Source organism: Heterodontus francisci, unplaced genomic scaffold (assembly GCF_036365525.1).
Source record: "Heterodontus francisci isolate sHetFra1 unplaced genomic scaffold, sHetFra1.hap1 HAP1_SCAFFOLD_51_1, whole genome shotgun sequence".
NCBI classification, from domain to species: Eukaryota; Metazoa; Chordata; class Chondrichthyes; order Heterodontiformes; family Heterodontidae; genus Heterodontus; species Heterodontus francisci.
In genome coordinates, this window is record NW_027141937.1 from 1,775,025 (window position 1) to 1,795,169 (window position 20,145).

General features: G+C 45.8%; 1 non-coding gene across 1 annotated transcript; it reads left to right on the forward strand.

Moving 5' to 3' along the window:
* The first annotated feature begins 16,244 nt into the window (after positions 1-16,244).
* On the forward strand, positions 16,245-16,318 carry trnat-agu (transfer RNA threonine (anticodon AGU)). The gene has a single exon. It is a non-coding gene; the product is annotated as a tRNA-Thr (tRNA).
* The last annotated feature ends 3,827 nt before the right edge of the window (positions 16,319-20,145 follow it).

A 20,145-nucleotide genomic window follows, 5' to 3' on the forward strand; every position in this document is an offset into this window, starting at 1 on the left:
GGAAGGGAGGGGAAGTAGCGTTTGGTAGTGGCATCATGCTGGAGGTGGCGGAAATGGCAGAGGATGATCCTTTGGATATGGAGGCTGATGGGGTGGAAAGTGAGGACAAGGGGAACCCTGTCACGGTTCTGGGAGGGAGGGGAAGGGTTGAGGGCAGAGGTACGGGAAATGGGTCGGACACGGTTGAGGGCCCTGTCAACAACAGTGGGGGGGGATTCCTCGGTTGAGGAAAAAGGTCATACCAGAAGCACCGTCATGGAAGGTAGCATCATCAGAGCAGATGCATCGAAGATGGAGAAACTGGGAGAATGGAATGGAATCCTTACAGGAGGTAGTGTGTGAAGAAGTGTAGTCGAGGTAGCTGTGGGAGTCGGTGGGCTTATAATGGATATTAGTAGACAACCTATCCCCAGAGATGGAGACAGAGAAGTCGAGGAAGGGAAGGGCAGTGTCAGAGATGGACCATGTAAGGGTGAGAGAAGAGTGGAAATTGGAAGCAAAGTTGATAAAGTTTTCCAGTTCGGGGCGGGAGCAGGAAACGGCACCGATACAGTCATCAATGTACCGGAAAAAGAGTTGGGGAAGGGGGCCTGAGTATGACTGGAACAAAGAATGCACGACATATCCCACAAAAAGACAGGCATAACTTGGACCCATGCGGGTACCCATAGCGACACCTTTTACTTGAAGGAAGTGCGTGGAGTTGAAGGAGAAGTTGTTCAATGTGAGAACAAGATCAGCCAGGCGGAGGAGGGTGGTGGTGGATGGGGACTGGTTGGGCCTCTGTTCCAGGAAGAAGCGGAGAGCCCTCAAACCATCCTGGTGGGGGATGGAGGTGCAGAGCGATTGGACGTCCATAGTAAAGAGGAGGAGGTTGGGACCAGGAAACTGGAAATTGTCAAAATGACGTAAGGCGTCAGAAGAGTCACGGATGTAGGTGGGAAGAGACTGGACCAGCGGAGAAAAGATAGAGTCAAGATAGGAAGAAATAAGTTCAGTGGGGCAGGAGCAGGCTGACACAATGGGTCTGCCGGGACATTCCCGTTTGTGGATTTTAGGAAGGAGGTAGAAGCGGGCTGTCCGGGGTTGCAGGACTATGAGGTTGGAAGCTGTGGAGGGAAGATCTCCGGGGGAGATGAGGTCAGTGACAGTCCTTTGGATGGTGGCTTGATTTTCGGCGATGGGGCCATGGTCCAGAGGGAGGTAGGAAGAAGTGTCTGTGAGTTGGCGCTGAGCCTCTGCAAGGTAGAGGTCAGTACGCCATACAACAACAGCACCACCCTTGTCTGCAGGTTTGATGACCATGTCGGGTTTAGACCTGAGAGAACGGAGTGCCTCAAGTTCAGAGGGGGACAGGTTAGAGTGAGTGAGGGGGGCAGAGAAATTGAGATGACAAAGGCCTCGCCGACAGTTTTCAATGAAGAGATCAAGAGTGGGTAAGTGGCCAGGGGGAGGGGTCCAGGTAGAGGGAGAATGCTGGAGGTGGGTGAATGGGTCTGCTGGTCGGGAGGAGGACTCCTGGTCAAAGAAGTGAGCCTGGAGGCGGAGAAATATTTTCTGGATACAGCCCGAGGGGATTTCCATGGATCCAGTCCCTCACTTCACCTTGGTGGGGGTGCCTTACACAGTGGTCTTCCCGAGTGAGCCTTTGCAGCGGCTGCCCCAAGCTGTAGTGCGTCCGTCAGCACGTAGTCTTGGACCTTGGAATGTGCCAGTCTGCAACATTAGGTCGTGGACAACTCTTTGCGCTGGAAGACCAGCAAATTTCGGGCAGACCAAAGGGCGTCTTTCACCCAATTGATAGTCCTCCAGCAGCAGTTGATGTTTATCTCGGTGTGCATCCCTGAGAGCAGCCTGTGGAGCACAGACTCCTGTGTTACACAGCTGCTTGGGATGAACCGCGATAAAAACCACTGCATCTTTTTCTACACCTGCTTTGCAAAGACAGACAGGGCAGTCCTCTCTCCTCTGTCTTGTTTGTTTGCTGTATTGAACCCTTTGCTGAGTCGATTAGGAAGGATGCAAGCATAAGGGGGGGGGTTACAATCCGAGGCAGTGGAGTCACTCAGGTTAAAACTTCCCTGTACCTGGATGACGTCGCCGTCTTTTGCTCGGATCCGCTGTCCGTTCGCAGACTGATCAGCATCTGCGACCAGTTCGAACTCACTTCAGGAGCCAAAGTTAACCACGGCAAGTGCGAGTCCATGTTCTTTGGGAACTGGGCTGACCGATCCTTTGTCCCCTTCACCGTCAGGTCAGATTACCTGAAGGTGCTGGGGATATGGTTCCGAAGGGCCGGGGCATGCACCAAAACCTGGAAGTAGCGAGTAGCCAGGATACACCAGAAGCTGAGCATGTGGGAGCAGCGATCTCTCTCCATTGTGGGTAAGAACCTGGTCATCAGGTGCGAGGCACTCACGTTGCTGCACGTGGTGCAGGTCTGGCCCATACGCCACTCCTGCGCTGTGGCGATCACCCGAGCCATTTTCCGCTTCATATGGGGTTCCAAAATGGACCAGGTCTGGAGGGACACGATGTTCAAACCCCTGGATAAGGGCGGGAAAAATGTACCCAACGTCGCCCTCATCCTGATGACTACCTTCGTGTGCGGCTGCATCAAGCTGTGCGCAGATCCCCAGTACACAATCTCCAAGTGTCACTACGTGCTGAGGTTCTATCTGTCCCCAGCGTTGTGAAGGATGGGCCTGGTCACATTGCCGTGGAATGCTCCATCCAGTTGGACCGTGCCGTACCACCTATCCTTCGTGGGAAAGTTTCTGTGGAAAAACATCTTTGACCACCAATCCTTCAGGTAGTGGTCTGCATGGAATGTCCTCAAGGCCCTACAGGAAAAGGAGATGGTGGATCCAGTCGGATGGTTCCCCAAGCAAACTGCCAAAGTCATTTTGCGGAATGCCTCATCACCAGAACTTTCACACAAGCACCAAGATGAAACTTGGCTGGTGGTGAGAAGAACCCTCCCCATCAGATCCTTCCTGCAAGCCCGAAGTCTCACCCCCTCCGCACAATGCCCTCGAGGTGGCTGTGGTGGGGAAGAGACTGTTGCCCACCTCTTTCTCTGAATTGCCTCCAGTGCAAGTAGATTCCTCCTTGAATAAGGAGACCAAAACTGGACACAGTACTCCAGGTGTGGTTTCACCAACACCCTGTACATTTGTAGCAAGACTTCTCTCCTTTTATACTCCATTCCCCTTGTAATAAAGGGTAACATTCCATTTGCCTTCCTAATTATTTGCTCTACCTGCATGCTAACTTTTTGTGATTCATGTACGAAGACACCCAGATCCTTCTATACCGCAGCATTCTGTAGTCTCTCGCAATTTAAATAATATTTAATTTGTCTGTTCTTACTACCAAAGTGAATAACCTCACATTTTCCCACTTTATACTCCAGCTTCCAAATGTTTGCCTGGATCCGAGAGGCCCTGGCGGAATCGAAACTGAGCATCGATGAGCAGATTATTGCAAAATGCGTGGTGATTGATATCACTGCTGATGACATCTTCCATCACTTTGCTGATGATTGATAGTGGACTGATGGGGCGGTAATTGGTCAGATTGGATTTGTCCTGCTTTTTTTTTATGGACAGGGCACACCTGGGCAATTTTCCACATTGTCGAGTAGCTGTTTGTGTTGTAGCTCAAAAAAAAATTATCTTAATAAATTATCGGCTGTAAGCACGTTTGTCATCGGGTTGAATAATTTCTGTGTGAGGAATGTTCCAGCATCATAAACCAGGGGAACGTGCTGACTGAGCTGTGTCTTCATCTCTTCTGGGCAGTCGGACAGTTCACCCTTCATTCTGCTCTGATTCACTTTCCCAAAGCGGATCTACAGATTCTCACATCTGGAGACTGGGTTTTCTTGTTCGGTTCCTTTTGATTTTTCTTGCTCCTGAATGATAATATATGCCAACCTTGGATCAACCTTGCGTTGTGTCCCAGTCTTGGTTAAGAGCGACACATAACGGCACCAACACTCTGAAACAAACAACACAGTCACACTTTCCTTCAGTGAGATTAATGTTGAGGCGGTTTCCATGTCGAATGCAATTGTGAACAAATTTCTCACAAAGAAATTGTGGGTGATTTGAGTATTTGCACTGAATTTCTGTGCAAGGAGGGACAGTTTCAAACAGCCGTTCTGAAATCACTTCCTTCACAAAGACAAAGACTGTGCTGTCTTAACGTGTCACTCAACTTCACAAACAAATTTGAACTCGAAATTCAGGAGAAGACAGAGTGGTGAATGATTGATAGTGTAATCTTTGGATGAGAAAAGATACTTAACATACAAAATCCAACATTTGAGCTGGCGTGTAAGATTGTTCTTTCCATGGAGATGTTCACTGGAACACTGGAACAGGCCCAAGACAGAAATGTTGACATGAGAGCAGGGGGGAGTGTTGAAACAGCAAGGAAACAAAAGCTCGGGGTCATGCTTTCGGACTGAGCAGAGGTGTTCGACATAATCTGCGTTTGGTCTCCCCAATTTGGAGGAGACTGCAATGTGAGCAGCGAATACAGTACACTAAATTGAAAGAAGTACAAGTAAATCGCTGCTTCACCTGAAAGGAGTGTTTGGGCTTTAAATAATGAGCAGAGAGGAGGGAAAAGGGCAGGTATTATATCTCCTGCGATTGCATGAGAAGGTGCCTTGGGAAGGGGACGAGGTGTCAGGGATAATGGAGGAGTGAACCAAGGTGTCGTGGAGGGAACGATCCCTTCGGAATGCTGACAGGGGAGGGGAAGATGAGGTAGGTGGTGGCATCATGCTGGAGGTGGTGGAAATGGTGGAAGATGATCCTTTGGATGTGGAGGCAGGTGGGGTGGAAAGTGAGGACAAGGGGAACCCTGTCGCAGTTCTGGGAGGGAGGGGAAGGGGGAAGGCAGAGGTTGATGTTCCTGTCAACTACACTGGGATGGGGGCATGGTGGGGGGGGGGGGGTTGAAATCTGGTGATGTTGTTGAATTTAATTTCAAACACTCCTTGAACTCTCTGCCAATGAAGACTGTAAAAGGGAAGAACAACCACACAACAAGGGTCTCAAATCCAAGACCCTGAGATTAAATGTCTCATGCTCTACCAACTGAGCTAACAAGGCCTGATACAGTACTTCTACTCTGATACAGTAAATCCACTTACAGAAGCCCCAAAGTGTGAGAAATTCCTCTCACTCATCAATAATAAAACTGAAATCTTTTTACCGTCCAAATGCTGCCATCTGTTTTGTCAGTATTTATTTCTCTCTCCTTTATATTTAGTTCATGCATTTCTTCAGAATTTTTTTTTCAATTATATCTGAGGGAAGAAATGAACAGATCTGGCAGCTCAAAACTGGGCATCCATGAGGCACTGTGGGTCATCAGCAGCAGCAGAATTGTATTTAAACACAATATGTTACCTCATAGCCTGACATATCCCTCACTCTACCATTACCATCAAGCCAAGGGAGCAATAGTGGTTCAATGAAGTGTGCAGGAGGGCATGTCAGGAGCAGCACCAAGCAGACCTAAAAATGAGGTGTCAACCTGGTGAAGCTACAACACAGGATTACTTGCATGTCATATAGCGGAAGCAGCATGCAACAGACAGAGCTAAGCAATCTCACAATCAACAGATCAGATCAAAGCTCTGCAGTCCTGCCACATCCAGTCCTGAATGGTGGTGGATAATTAAAGAATTAACAGGAGTCACAGAGAGTCATCGAGTCGCACAGCATAGAACCAGGCCCTTCGGCCCACCGCGTCCATGCCGACTATAATGCCTATCTATACTAATCCGACCTGCCTGCATTAATTCCATATCCCTCCATGCTTTGCTCATTCAAGTACCTGTCCAGATGCCTCTTAAATGTGACTACTGTTCCTGCCTCCACCAGGCAGCTCATTCCAGATACCCACTATTCTTTCTGTGAAAAATTTACCCCTTTGACCCCCTTTAAACCTCCTCCCTCTTAGCTTAAATCTATGCCCTCTCGTTTTAGTCACCCCGACCATGGGAAACAGATTCTGGCTATCTACACTATCTATGCCTCTCATAAAGTGTGACGTAGGAGTGAAGAACGAGTGGCCAAGAGGAGGGAAGTGGCACGGCCTAGAGCTAATGGCTGGAGTGGGGGTTGGGGGGCTGGGAGCGAGTGGCAGGAGAGCTGGGTGACGCGAGCGGGGAACAATCATCCAGGGGAGCAGCGAGGTGGAGAGCGAGCAGTTGAGGAGAAGAAGCGTCAAGGCCGAGGGGGGAGAGCTCCAACCTCAAAGTCTCCCATTCAGCCGTTTCTTCAGCTGAGTGAGAGGCTGGATACCCGATGACGCTGTAGCGTGAATGTGCGAAGATGGACCATGGGCGGATATGCGATGATGTTGGTGCTGAGCCATGACATCATCCTGTGCATGTGCCACTTAACCCTGGCAAGATGTAGCTGTGCCTATGTGCAGCTTGGCGCTCTCCGATGATGTCAGCGGGCCGCTCCGTTGACAGGAATCACATTGTGTCAGCAGTGCCCACATCCCAGGAAAGAATAAAAAAGAGATTCACCACAATGGTAGCAGGGTGAGGGATTTCAGTTATGTGGAGAGATTGGAGAAGCTGGGGTTGTTCTCCTTGCAGCAGAGAAAATTCAGAAAAGATTTGACACATTTGTTCAAAATCATGGAGGTTTTCAATAGTTTAAATAAGGAGAAACTGTTTCCAGTGGTGAAAGGGTCAGTAAGCAGAGGACACAGATATCAGGTGATTGGCAAAAGAACCAGAGGTGATATGAAGAACCATTTTTTACACAGTAATGTGTTGTGATAAAGAAAGAAAAGACTTGCATTTATATAGCACCTTTCCTGACCACTGGACATATCAAAGCACTTTGGAGACAATGATATACTTTTCAAGTGTCATCACTGTTGTAATGTCAGAAATGCAGCAGCTAATACCCACAAACAGCAATGTGATAATGACCAACTGATCTGATTGAGGGGCAAATATTGATCACAAAACCAGGGAGAATTGCTCTTCACATGTTTGAAATTGCAGCATGGGATCTTTTACATTCACCCAAACATGCAGAAAAGGTCTTGGTTTAACATCACACCTGAAAGGCAGCACCTTCAACACACTCAGTGCTGTACTGGAGTGTCAGCTGTGAAATCTGAACCCAGAAGCTTGTGATTTCGAGGTGAGTGTGACCAACTGAGCCACAGCTTTTACCTGAGTCTCAATCCTTAGACCAACAGTTTCTCTCTATCGGGTCTGTCACGACCCCTCATGATTGTGAACACCTCTATCAAATCTCCTCTCGAAGGAGAACAACCCCAGCTTCTCCAATCTATCCACATAACTGAAATGCTAACCACACGTTGCAGAAAGGAATTTTTCCTCATATTCCTTCTGGTTTTGTGAGTCACTTTAAATCTGTAACCTTCGGTTATTGACCGTTCAGCAGTTAGAAACAGTTCCTCAGTATTTACTCCACCTCAAACCTTCAAGGAAACTCTGTAAAGTAACTGAAAATCAAGTTGTCAGAAGTGGGATTTAAACACATGCCTCCAGTGAAAGCTGCAACCTGAACAGAGAAGCTGAAACCGCTCAGTCACCTCAACTGTTCAGACCTTTTTGACCTCGTCATCACTTCTGTACTTTGAAAGGTTCACTCAGTTCAGGAACTTGTTCAATGTTACTGGAATGCTCAGTGATTGGGATATTAACTCCCCCTGGTTTTCCTGAGCTTGTTCTCGGTGTATGGGGATGTTTGTCCTGGGCCGTGGAATCTTGCATCCCTGTAATGGACATTAACCCACTGATTGAATCTGTATTCACTGCTTTCCGCTGGTGCTGGGTAATTGCAGAGTGTGGGGCTGGAATGTTGCTGCTTGTCCCGGCCTCACTCACTCTGGGAAAGAGTGAATAATTGATGCATCTGTTTCTGTATCTGAAATGTGACTTCGATCTGCTGTTATTAACCGAGGCAACACTGCAGAAGGGTACGTTAATAATCTCTCACTAATCAACTGCAAACAGTCAGAATGTGTAACTTTGAGCAGCGCTTTCTGCATCGTCAGGGCTGGAAAGTTGAGGCAGGGAGAGACACTGTCAGTATCTGAGTGTATACAGCACTGTGCAGAGAAAGAGCCAATATACCGGGGCTGAGACACAGTGCATCTTTTCACATTTAATCACAATAATATCCACAGTCAGGAGCTGAAAATGATGAAAAACCGAATAGCAAGAGCAAAAATAAGAAAACTAAGTAATTCTAGATTAGCTGATGAGCTTTTCTCTGTGTTACCTGGTAGTCTACTGTTTTATATTCAATGCTCTCTCCACTGTGGCCAGGGAATGATTTCTTCTCAAGGGCTGAATATTAACAAAACTTCTTGGAATTTAAAATCTTTCAAAATTAATTCCATGGAGCTAATGGGGAAAAGTCAAATAACTGCATCAATTAATGAAGGGCTGGTTGGTGATGACGTGGATGTGTCTGCAGTGTGCAGGACCAGACTGTTTCTATAGATTCACAATGAATGTTCCACCCTTTATTTATAACAGTAAAATTGATCGTGGACAATGGCTATTCTGGTTGCAGCAACCTGAAGATTTAACTCATTGACACCCTGCTTTAGGGGAATCGAGAAAGCACAACATGCAGCTCTGTCAGTTAGTGTGCTTGTTTGTTAACCCACAATTTGTTGGTTCAAGCACTTAAAAGGATGAGGCTTTATTAACTTAAACTCTTCTACATCTGCTATATTACTCTTGCTGTTGATTCGTCAAAGATAAGGTTAATCAAGACTTTCTTTGTGAAATCCATGCTGACTGTGCTTTATTATATTTTCATTTTCATATGTATTTTCTACTTTTGGGGATTATTGTCTTCTTTATTGATTTTATTTTTATTTATTGCATTTATTGCCCATCCCTAATTCCCTCGAGAAGGTAGTGGTGAGCTGCCTTCTTGAACCACTGCAGTCGATGTGGTGCTGTTAGGAAGGGAGTTCCAGGATTTTGACCCAGCCACAGTGAAGGAACGGTGAAATAGTTCCAATTCCAGGATGGTGTGTGGCTCAGAGGGGAAATTGCAGGTGGTGGTGTTCCCATGCATCTGCTGCCCTTGTCCTTCTAGGTGATAGAAGTCACGGGTTTGGAAGGTGCTGTCTAAGGAGGCTTGCTGCGTTGCTGCAGTGCATCTTGTGGATGGTGCACGCTGTGTGTTGGTGATAGAGAGAGTGAATATAGTGAATGAGGCGCCAATCAAGTGGGCTGCTTTGTCCTCGATGACGTTGAGCTTCTTAAGTGTTGTTGGAGCTGCACCTATCCAGGCAATGGAGAGTATTGCATCACACTCCTGACTTGTGCCTTGTAGATAGGGGACAGGCTTTGGGGAGTCAGGAGGTGAGTTACTTGCCGCAGGATTCCTACTGTCTGACCTGCTCTTGTAGCCATGATATTTATATGGCTACTGCAATTCAGTTTCTGGTCAATGGTAACCCCCAGGATGTTGATCGTGGGGGATTCAGCAATCGTAATGCTGTTGAATGTCAAGGGGAGAGGGTTAGATTCTCTCTTGTTTCAGAAGGTCATTGCCTGGGGCTTGCGTGACTCGAATGTGAAATATCCTTCTTGTCGGGTATTGTATTGTACTGCACAGTGACGACACTTGGAAAGTACTTCATTGGCTGTAAAAGACTTTACAAAGTCCTGTGGTCGTGAAATGCATGTGTTGCTTTTTCCATTGTTATCAATGTCATTTTGATCAAAAGATAGGTTTCGTGAGCACAAAGTTTAAATCAATGTTGATTCAAATAATGTAAAAGCATCTATATTCTTGCACGATACTTAATAATCACCATCTTCCTTTCCTTACAGAGTACAATGTTTTTGACCCTGAAATTGATTCCACAATCTCAGTCCCTCTGACAATTTCAGCCCAGTTCTGATGAAAGATCACAGATCTGAAACGTTAACTCTGTTTCTCTCTCCACAGATGCTGTCAGACCTGCTGAGTATTTCCAGCATTTTCAAGAGTCTCGATTTAATGAATAGGAAACTTGTTTCAGATCAGATTGGGAGACAGTGTGAAACCACTCCATCGTACTCATGTCTGCGATTCTGAGGACAGTTGGCTGTTAGTGGAAGACATCATTAATTAAATGTACCTAGCAACAGCTCAGACCAATTATTATTTTACAAGGTGGTGTGATGGCCATCCAGGGGTTAAAAGTAGGGATTTTGTAAGGTTTCAGATTGCAGGAACACGAGAAGACCTCAGGGGTAAAGGCTCAGATCATCGACCAAGTTCTCCACCTGATGAGGGATCTAGACTGGACAAAGAGGACCGTGGCACTCTGAGACCAAGCTCGACCAGTCCACACACCTACTAGAGCTGTAAAGCTATATTCCCCAAGATTGTTCAAGATAATTTTACTTCCAATTATTAAGTACTATTTTACTCTCAATAAAAGTTCTGGACTTATTAATCAACTATCCTGTTGCTTTAATTGGTTAAAGTCATGCCCAAAGAGATTGTCCACAATAGACTTTCCAGAACTGAAAGAAAAGCCTGCAAGGATTGCTAATTTTACAGCCCTGTTTAAAAAGAGAGATAAACCCAGGAACTACAGACCAGATCGTCTGATGTCAGTGGTGGGGAAACTTTTAGAGACAATTATCCAGGAGAAAATTAACTGGCACTTGATCGAACATGGGCTAATAAATGACAGCCAGTGCAGATTGGTTAACAGAAGATTGTGTATGAATTAATTAATGATTTAATTTCTTTGATGAAGTTTCACAGAGAGTTGACCAGGGTGGTGAGGTTGATGGTGTGTGTCTGCACTTCAAAATTGTGTTTGAAAAAGTACCATAAAATAGACTTGTTAACAAAATTGGAGCAGATGGGATTAAAGAGGCAGTGGCAGCGGGGATACAATATTGGCTGAGAGACGGAAAGCATTAAGTAGGGTGAATGCTTGTTTTTCAGAATGGAGGGACTAATACAGTAATGTCACTGTTGTTGCAGTGTGTGCAGTGTCTGACCCTGAGCTGTCCAAGGGAGGGGGCTGTTTGTGATTTTCCTGTGGGGTGTATTATCATCAGGGTATCTCTCTGAGATGTCCCAGGGATGGGGCAGTGTGTGATATCCTTGTGCATGTCATGCAGGCCCACTGGCGTGTGGTTCCATCCTGATGCCAAAGAACAGAGCCCCATCTATGGGCAAAAAGTCTCACTTCCCTGTGGGTGTCTTGAGAGAGAAGAAGGCTTCGGGAGTAAACCTGGACAGTAAATCCAGAGTGGTGTCCCGTAGGCGGTTACCTGTTACTTATCAGGTAGTTTTCCAGCAACTCCTACAGCAGAGCTGGTACCAAACAGTACTGTTTTTTTTCCTTTCCTTTGGACAATACTAGCAATGCTGAGAGGGGGTCCTGATGCTCAGTGTCTCCATACTATTTGCCCAGGCCTGTGCCCTGGAGAGGACACTCCAGCTTCGTGGTTAAACATTAGCAAAACATGGGAAGAAACAGTTACCGATTATAAGCTCTCACTCAATTGGTGTAGAGTATGAGCACCAGGGGTTACTTTTGACAGTGGGAGAGATCATCGCGTCTCATTGGAGAACTACCACCTCCTCCAAGCTGTGCAGCCCCCAGTCAGTTAGGTGCTGTCCTGCCACGACCTACTTGCTTCAATGGGTGCTTGCAGCTTGGAGAGATATCTCTCAACTGGCGGATTGATAATCTATGCACCAGGCAAGACAAACTCAACAAAGAAGACACCAGTGCTTCGCATCACAAGCTGGAATATAAGGACCTTGTGTCCTGGCCTGAATGACAACCTTCTGCAGGTTGATGACACACACAAGACAGCTGTGATTGACAAGGAACTCACAAGGCTCAATGTGGACATTGCTGTGCTGCAAGAAACATGACTCATTCAAAGTGGAACCCTCAAAGAGAAACACTACACCTTCTTCAGGCAGGGGAAAGCCCAAGAGGCAACTCGTGAGCATGGAGTGGGTTTCACAGTTAAAAACACTCTGCTTGCAATGAGTGAACCACCCACAGTGGGCTCAGAGAGACTTCTTACCCTTCACTTGTCAACAAGCGCGGGCCCAGTTAATCTCAAGTGCATCGATGTCCCGACACTCACCTCCACCCCAGATGTCAAGGATCAATTCTGTGAGACACTTGACGCTGCCATCAGTAGAATTCCCAGCACCGAGGGACTGTATCTTCTCGGGGATTTCAACGCAAGCTTGGGTACTGACTACAGCTTGGCCAATGAGCATAGGGCACCAGGGGATTAGCAAGATGAACAAAAATGGACAGAGGTTTCTGGAGCTATGCTGTCACCATGGACTCTGTGTGACGAACAGCTACTTCCAGGTCAAGCTGTGCCACAAGGTGTCCTGGAGACGTCCGAGATCACGCCACTGGCACCAGCTAGACCTTATCATCACCAGACGTACCACCCTCAGCAGTATCCTCATCACACGCAGCTATCACAGCGCTGACTGTGACACTGACTACTCCCTGGTGTGTAACAAGGTCAGGCTTCAGCCAAGGAAGCTTCATCCATCCAAGAAGAAAGGTCGTTCTCGGATCAACACTAGCCGAACCACTGACCCAGAAAGGACCCAGGAGTTCCTCAACATCCTCGATCAGGCACTTTCAGTCAACACTCAAGGCCTCAGTGCAGTGTCAAAGTGCAATCATCTGCACGCCACCATCTATAACTCTGCACTCACTGTGTATGCGAAAAGAGATGGGAGGAATGCTGACTGGTTTGAGGCTTATTGGACTGAAATGGAGTCAGTTACTGCAACTAAGAAGAGAGCCCTCATGAACTACAAACAAGTCCCCAGCAAACAAACTCTAGATGCTCTCAGAGCTGCCAGAAACAAGTCTCTGCAGACTGCTCGGCACTGCACCAATCAATACTGGTTAAAACTCTGCAACAGCAAACAATCTGCCGCTGAATCTGGGGGATGCTAGAGGGACATATGAAGGAATTCAACACACCAAGGTTCCTTAGACAGCACCTTCCATACCCGCAACCTCTACCAACTATAAGGACAAGGCAGAAAATTCATGGGAACACCACCACCTGCAAGTTCCCCTGCAAGCCACACACTATCGTGACTTGGAACTATATCGCCTTTCCTTCACTGTTGCTGGGTCAAAATCCTGGAACTCCGTTCCTAACAGCACTGTGGGTGTACCTACCTCACACAGACTGCAGCGGTTCAAGAAGGCAGCTCACCATCACATTCTCAAGGGAAATGAGGGATGGGCAATAAATGCTGGCTTAGCCAGTGATGACCACATCACATGAATGAATAAAAAAAAAATTATGAAAGCAACGGGCCCAGCAGTAACTAAATCAGCACCTTTGAAGTCAAAGACAGGGACGATCATCACTGAACCTAACAAGCAGATGGAAAGGTGAGTGGAGCATTACCTTGAACTCTACATAACGGAGAACATTGTCATTGAAGTAGCTCTCAGCACCATTCCAGACTTCCCTGTCATGGAGGAGTTGGACAGTGACCCCACCATAGTAGAGCTCAACAAGGCCATTGACCGTCTTGCCAGTGGTAAAGCCCTGGGAAATGATGGTACTCCACCTGGAATCATCAAAAGTGGAAAAGCAGCTCTGCTGCAGCATCTCCATGAACTTCTGTGTCTCTGTTGGAAGGGGAGATCTGCGCCTCTAAACATGCGTGATGCAAAAATTGTCACCTTGTACAACAATAAGGGGGAATCGCAGTGACTGCAGCAATTACCGAGGCATCTGCTTGCTAAGTATTGTGGGGAAGGTCTTTGCTCGCATTGCTCTGACCAGATTGCAGACCCTGACATCACACATCTATCCTGAGTCTCAGTGCAGCTTCAGAGCTGGTAGATCGACAGTCGACATGATTTTCTCACTTCGGCAGTTACAGGAGAAGTACTGTGAACAGTACAGACCACTCTACATTGTCTTTATAGACATCACCAAGGCCTTCGATCTTGTTAGCAGAGACAGACTCTTCAAACTGCTGTGGAATCTAGGCTGCCCTCCTGAACTCTTGGGCGTCATCTCTTCTTTCCACGAGAACATGCACAGTTCCGTCAGTTACAATGGAGCAACATCAGACACTTTCACGATCAGCAGTGGGGTAAAACAGGGCTGTGTCTTGGTGTAAACTCTCTTCAGAACGTAGGAGGAGGCAGTTTCACCTGTTGAGCCTGATCTGTCATTCAATTTCATCCTTGCTGATCATCTACCTCAACACCACTTTCCCGCGCTCTCCCCATATCCCTTGATGTCATGAGTATCAAGATTTCTATCAATTTCTGTCCTGAACATGCTCAATGATTGAACTTTCACAAACCCCTGAGGTAGAGAATTCCAAAGATTCACCACCCTCTGAGTGAAGAAATTCCACCCTATCTCAGTTTTAAATGGCCTTTTAAATGAAACTTTAAGGAATACAAGCCCAGTTTCCTCATAAGACAATCCCACCATCCCAGGGATTAGTCTGGTGACCCTCCGTTGCACTCCCTCTGTGGCAAGTCTATCCTTCCTTAGATAAGGAAACCAAAACTGTGCACAATACTCCAGCACAATCTCACCAAGGCTCTATACAATTGCAGCAAGACATCTTTATTCCTGTACTCATGACCCCTCGTGTTAAGGCCAACATACCATTTGCCTTCCTAATTGATTGCTGCACCTGCACAAGAGCTTTTAGTGTCTCATGAACAAGGACACCCAGGTCCCTTTGGACATCAACACTTCCCAACCTCTCACCATTTAAGAAATATTCTGTCTTTCTGTTTATTCTACCAAAGTGGATAACTTCACACTTCTTCATATTATATTCCATCTGTCATTTCATTCACTTATCCTGTCCAAGTCCCCTGGAAGCCTCCTTGTAACCTCCTCACAGCTCACATCCTTTACAATTGGCATATTCTTCTCCATGCTGCTATTTTAAACTTTCAGTGACTCAGATGGGGGTGTCCACCTGCATACCAGAGCTGATGACAAGCTGTTCATCTTGGCAAGACTGCGCACCAAGACCAAAATGAGTCAGTTCTTGGTCTGTGAGTTGCTCTTTGCTGATGACGCTGTGCTGACATCCCATAATGAAGTTCATTAACAGCAGCTTGTATATCGGTTCTCCCTGGCCTGCAAGGAGTTTGGACTGACGATCAGCAGCAGGAAGATCAAAGTTATGGGCCAGGACTGGAGACTCCACCTTCCATCAACATCGACAGGCTCACTTTGGAGGTTGTCAACAGCTTCACATACCTTGGATCAACAATCACCAGCAATCTGTCCCTTGATACTGAAATCAGCACCAGGATTGTCAATGCTGCAGCTGTCATGTCAAAGTTGAGAAGACGAGTGTGAACCGACAGCAAACTGATCGAAAATACAAAACTCCGCGTGTAACAGGCTTGTGTTCTCAGCACCCTCCTTTATAGTAGAGAAGCATCAACAACTTATGCAAGCCAAGAAAAGCAGCTGAACAGCTTCCACCTCCACTGTCTCAGATGGATATTGGGCATCTCCTGGCAGGACAGAGTGCCGAATGCAGAAGTACACCAGCGTGCAGGGACCCGCAGCATGTTTGCCCTCTTGAGTCAGCGGTGACTCTGTTGACTGAGTCATGTGTGCTGAATGGATGACGGTCGCTTTGCCAAAGACACGCTCTATGGTGAGCTTGCTATCAGCACGAGACCAACAGGTCACCCACATCTGTGAGACAAGGACATCTGCAAAGCGAGATCTCAAGCTGACTGGGATTGGAGTCAATGCATGGGAAGTCCTTCCTGCTGACTGGAATTCCTGGAGAAAGGCATTCAGGAAGACCATGGGAAAAGCAGAGGACAAAAGAAATGACCAGATGGTGGGAAAGAGAGCTCAGAGGAAGGAAAAATTATCAGTCGACCTCGGGCCAATGATATTCATCTTTACCAGCTGCGGAAGGGATCGTCACTCACGAGTCATCCTCTACAGCCACAACAAACGATGTTTCACACAGAAGTGACGTACACCCCGGGTGTAGCCCATCGTCTTCCGAGACAGACGGTTGCCTATTACAATTACAACTACAGCAACAACTACAAGAGCGAGTCAGAGGCTGGGAACACTGCCGTGACGAACTCAGCTCTTGACTCGCCAAAGCCTGCCCACTATCTACAAGGCCTTCCTCTGATTTCAATTGCACGCACATTCGTGATCTGGCTCTGCAGCTTAGTTGGTTAAAGCACCTGTCTAGTAAACAGGAGATCCTGAGTTCAACTCCCAGCAGAGCCTTATTTCACATTTGCAACATGCTTGAAAAGTTTCATTATCAACACTGACATCTGTGTGTTGTGAACTTTAATTCAAAATACTTGATGAATTTCAATCACATAAAAAAACAGCCTTTGTGAAGGATATGAGTTTGGAATGGCTGTTTCTCCTTGCACAGAATTTCAGTGCTAATACATCAAAGGTAACTTCTTTGACAGAAATTTGTTCACAGTTCAATTCAACCTGGAAAACAGCTTGATATTAATCTCACTGAAGGAGAGTGTTTGTGTCATTATGTGTTGCTTTTTACCGAGACTGGGACATGAGGCAAGTGGGAGGGTTTATCTGAGGTTTGGAATATTTGTCAGTCAGGAACAAGAAAAATCAAAGGAACCAAATAAGAAAACCTAAGTCTCATGTGGTTACCGAGAAACGGTGAGAAAATATTAAACTTTGTTGTATTTAATACAACTGTGTGAACTTTGATCTTTGCGGCCTTTTATAAACAGTATTTGAAGGGTCTCAGTAAAAATGTTCAGTGTTGATGAGAGTGGGGTCTGGGTGAGCAGCTGCTTCATGTGACAGGGTCAGGACTGGATGCAGGAAGTTCTCTGACAGTCTCTCTCTGATGGGTTGAGTTGATTTTCAACTGGCAGCTGTTGCTGTTTTGATAATTCAAGTTCCCTCCACCGATTTTTTTGGACAGACAGTGCAGTATGAGGATGTTAAGGGTTAATGCTGAAAACAGTGGGATTAACCCCTCCCACAATTAGAGTGATGATGTAACAGTCACATGAGATGAGGTTTGGGAGGAGAGAGCAGCACCAAGGATGCTAGTTTCGGAGGCTTGATGAGTGTGTATATAGTATTGTGTAAATTAGAAAAGAGCTCTTAGTTCTTTCAGCAGGAAATGTGTCCAGAAAATATCACGAAACTCACAATTTCATTATTCAGGAGTTGGAACACAGGGATATTAACTCCAAGTGACAGTAGTGGTTTCATTTAACAAAAGAAAAGGAGAGAATAATATTGCTCATTGATTGAAATCCCCCAGTGAGGAGACAGTTAAGCAGGTGATCTGTTGGGGCATCCTTCGATCCAAGGTTTCGGCAGCATTTAATCTCCCTTTTTGGTGAAATTCTCTGTTTTTTGCATCTTTTTTAATCCAGCTTTTATGGACCAGTGAAAAAACTGAAAAAAGTGAACAGATCCATCCTTTCTTTTCTTCCTTCTTCCCATCAGTTTCTCTTTTCTGTCCCAATTTAATCTGCTGTTTTATCCATTCCAATCACAATTCAACATTCCAATCTAATCTATTTGTTATTCCACAGTGTCTCTCCATGTGTTTTATTCTGTTGTATTCTCTCACAGTCTGTTTGATGATCAATTTTACATCTCACTCTCTGTTCTGGTGAAGATCAGAAGCAGTGTTATCTGTTTGCAACACCCGACAAGTCGGCCTGAGGCTGTGTCTCATCGATAATGTGGAGTTAGGAACATAGGAATATAGGAGCAGGAGTCGGCCATTCAGCACATCGAGCCTGCCCCTCCATTCAATATGATCATGGCTGATCATCCACTTCAATGCCCTTTGCCCCACACTTTCCTCATATTCCCTTATGTCACTTGTATTTAGAAATCTGTCAATCTCTGCTTTAAACATACTCAATGACTGAGCTTCCACAGCCCTCTGGGGTACAGAATTCCAAAGATTCACAACCCTCTGAGTAACAACATTTCTCCTCAAAACTGTCCGAAATGGCATGCCACTTATTTTGAAATTGCGTCCCCTGGTTCTCGACTCCCCAACCAGGGGAAACATCTTAGCTGCATCTCCCCTGACTGTCCTTTAAATATTTTGTAGGTTTCAATGAGATCACCTCTCATTCTTCAAAACTCCAGAGAATACAGCCCCAGTTTCCCCAATCACTCTTCATAGGACAGTCCCACCATCCCAGGAACAAGTCTGATGAACCTTCTTTGCACTCTATCTATGGCAATAATATCCTTCCGAAGGCAAAGGGAACCAAAACTGCACACAGTACTCCAAGTGCAGTCTCACCAAGGTTCTATGCAATTGAAGCAAGAATTCACTACTCCTGTACTCAAATCCTCTTGTGATAAAGGCTAACATACTATTAGCCTTCCTAATTGCTTGCTGCACCTGAATGTTAGCTGTCAGTGACTTATTGCCATGGATACCAGGTCACCCTAATACTCTGTACCTCAGTTAATAAAGGAAATGATTCCATTTACCTGCTGAACCAGCTTATTGACCTGCACTGCTACTTCAGGGATCTGTGGACATTCACTCCAACGTCCCTCACTTCCTCTACACCGTTCAGTGTTCTCCCATTAATTGTGTATTCCTTTGCCTTTTTTGACGCCTGCTCTCGCTGTTCCCTGCTCTCCGAGTGAACTCTTGCTCCCTCTCTCTCCTGGGCTCTTTATGCTCCACTCTGCTCTCACTGTTTCCCGCTCTCTTAATGTATCAATATTTGTTTGTCTTGTGTTTAATTTAAAATATGGATGAACTGTATTTTACAGTTGTAGGTTTTATTTGGTAATCCTGTGAAAGTTGTGGATTGGTATTCAATATTAAGCTCTGTGAAAACGATTGTGAATGAAAATATAACTTTCAATCTTATACATGGGCTGGTCTGCTAGCTCCAAGTCCTTCATTTTGTAGTAATGGAATTGATACTGTATCTTTCAGTCTTAATCTCTGTGGGATTTTTGAACTGGTATGTAATGCATAACTTGGTCTAACGTTCTGATGTACATTATTGGGATTCATAGGATCATAGGATATAGGGGCATTAGGCCATTCAGCCCATCGAGCCTGCTCCAACATTCAAACAGATCGTGACTGATCATCTACCTCTACGCCATTTTTCCCTGCCATCTCCATATCCCTTGATCTTGTTAGTATTTAGAAATCTATCGATTTCTGTCTTGAATATGTTCAATGATTGAGCCTCCACAGCCCTTTGGGATAAAGAATTCCACAGATTTCTCACCCTCTGAGTAAAGAAATTCCTGCTCATCTCAGTCTGCCCTTATTCTGAGACTGTGTCCCCTTGTTCTACACTCACTAGACAGAGGAAACATCCTATCCATATCTACCCTGTGACACCCTGTAAGAACTTCGTCTGTTTCAATGAGATCACCTCTCATTCTTCAAAACTCTAGAGAATTTAGGCCCAGTTTCTGCAGTCTCTCATCATAAGACAATCCCATCATCCCAGGGGATGAGACCAGTGAATCTCTGTTGCACTCCCTCTGTGACAAGTCTATCCTTCCTTCGATAAGGAAACCGAAATTGTACAGAATACTCCAGGTGCGGTCTCATCTAGACTTCATACATCTTTACTCATGTACTCAAATACGCCTTCAATGAAGCCAACATACCATTTGCCTTCCTAATTGCTTGCTGCACCTGCAGACTAGCTTTTTGTGTCTCATGAACAAGGACACCCAGGTGCCTTTGGACATCGACACTTCCCAGCCTCTCACCATTTAAGAAATACTCTGTCTTTCTGTTTATTCGACCAAAGTGGAGAACTTCACACTTATTCACATTATATTCCATCTGCCATGTACTTGCCCATTCATTTAACCTGTCCAAATCCCCTTGAAGCCTCCTTGCATTCATTCTGTACCTTTCAATTCTGTAAATTTTGTCTGTTCTATTTCAGATTTTATATTTAAAATGTGACCATGGTGACAGAGTTTATTTAGATCTGATAGTGAGTTTGTTTTTGGACTGTGATTGATGTATCAACCTGTCAGCTGTACTGAATTGGAGTGAAATAGAAACAACTTCTGTCTCTCCTGCTGTTGTTTGA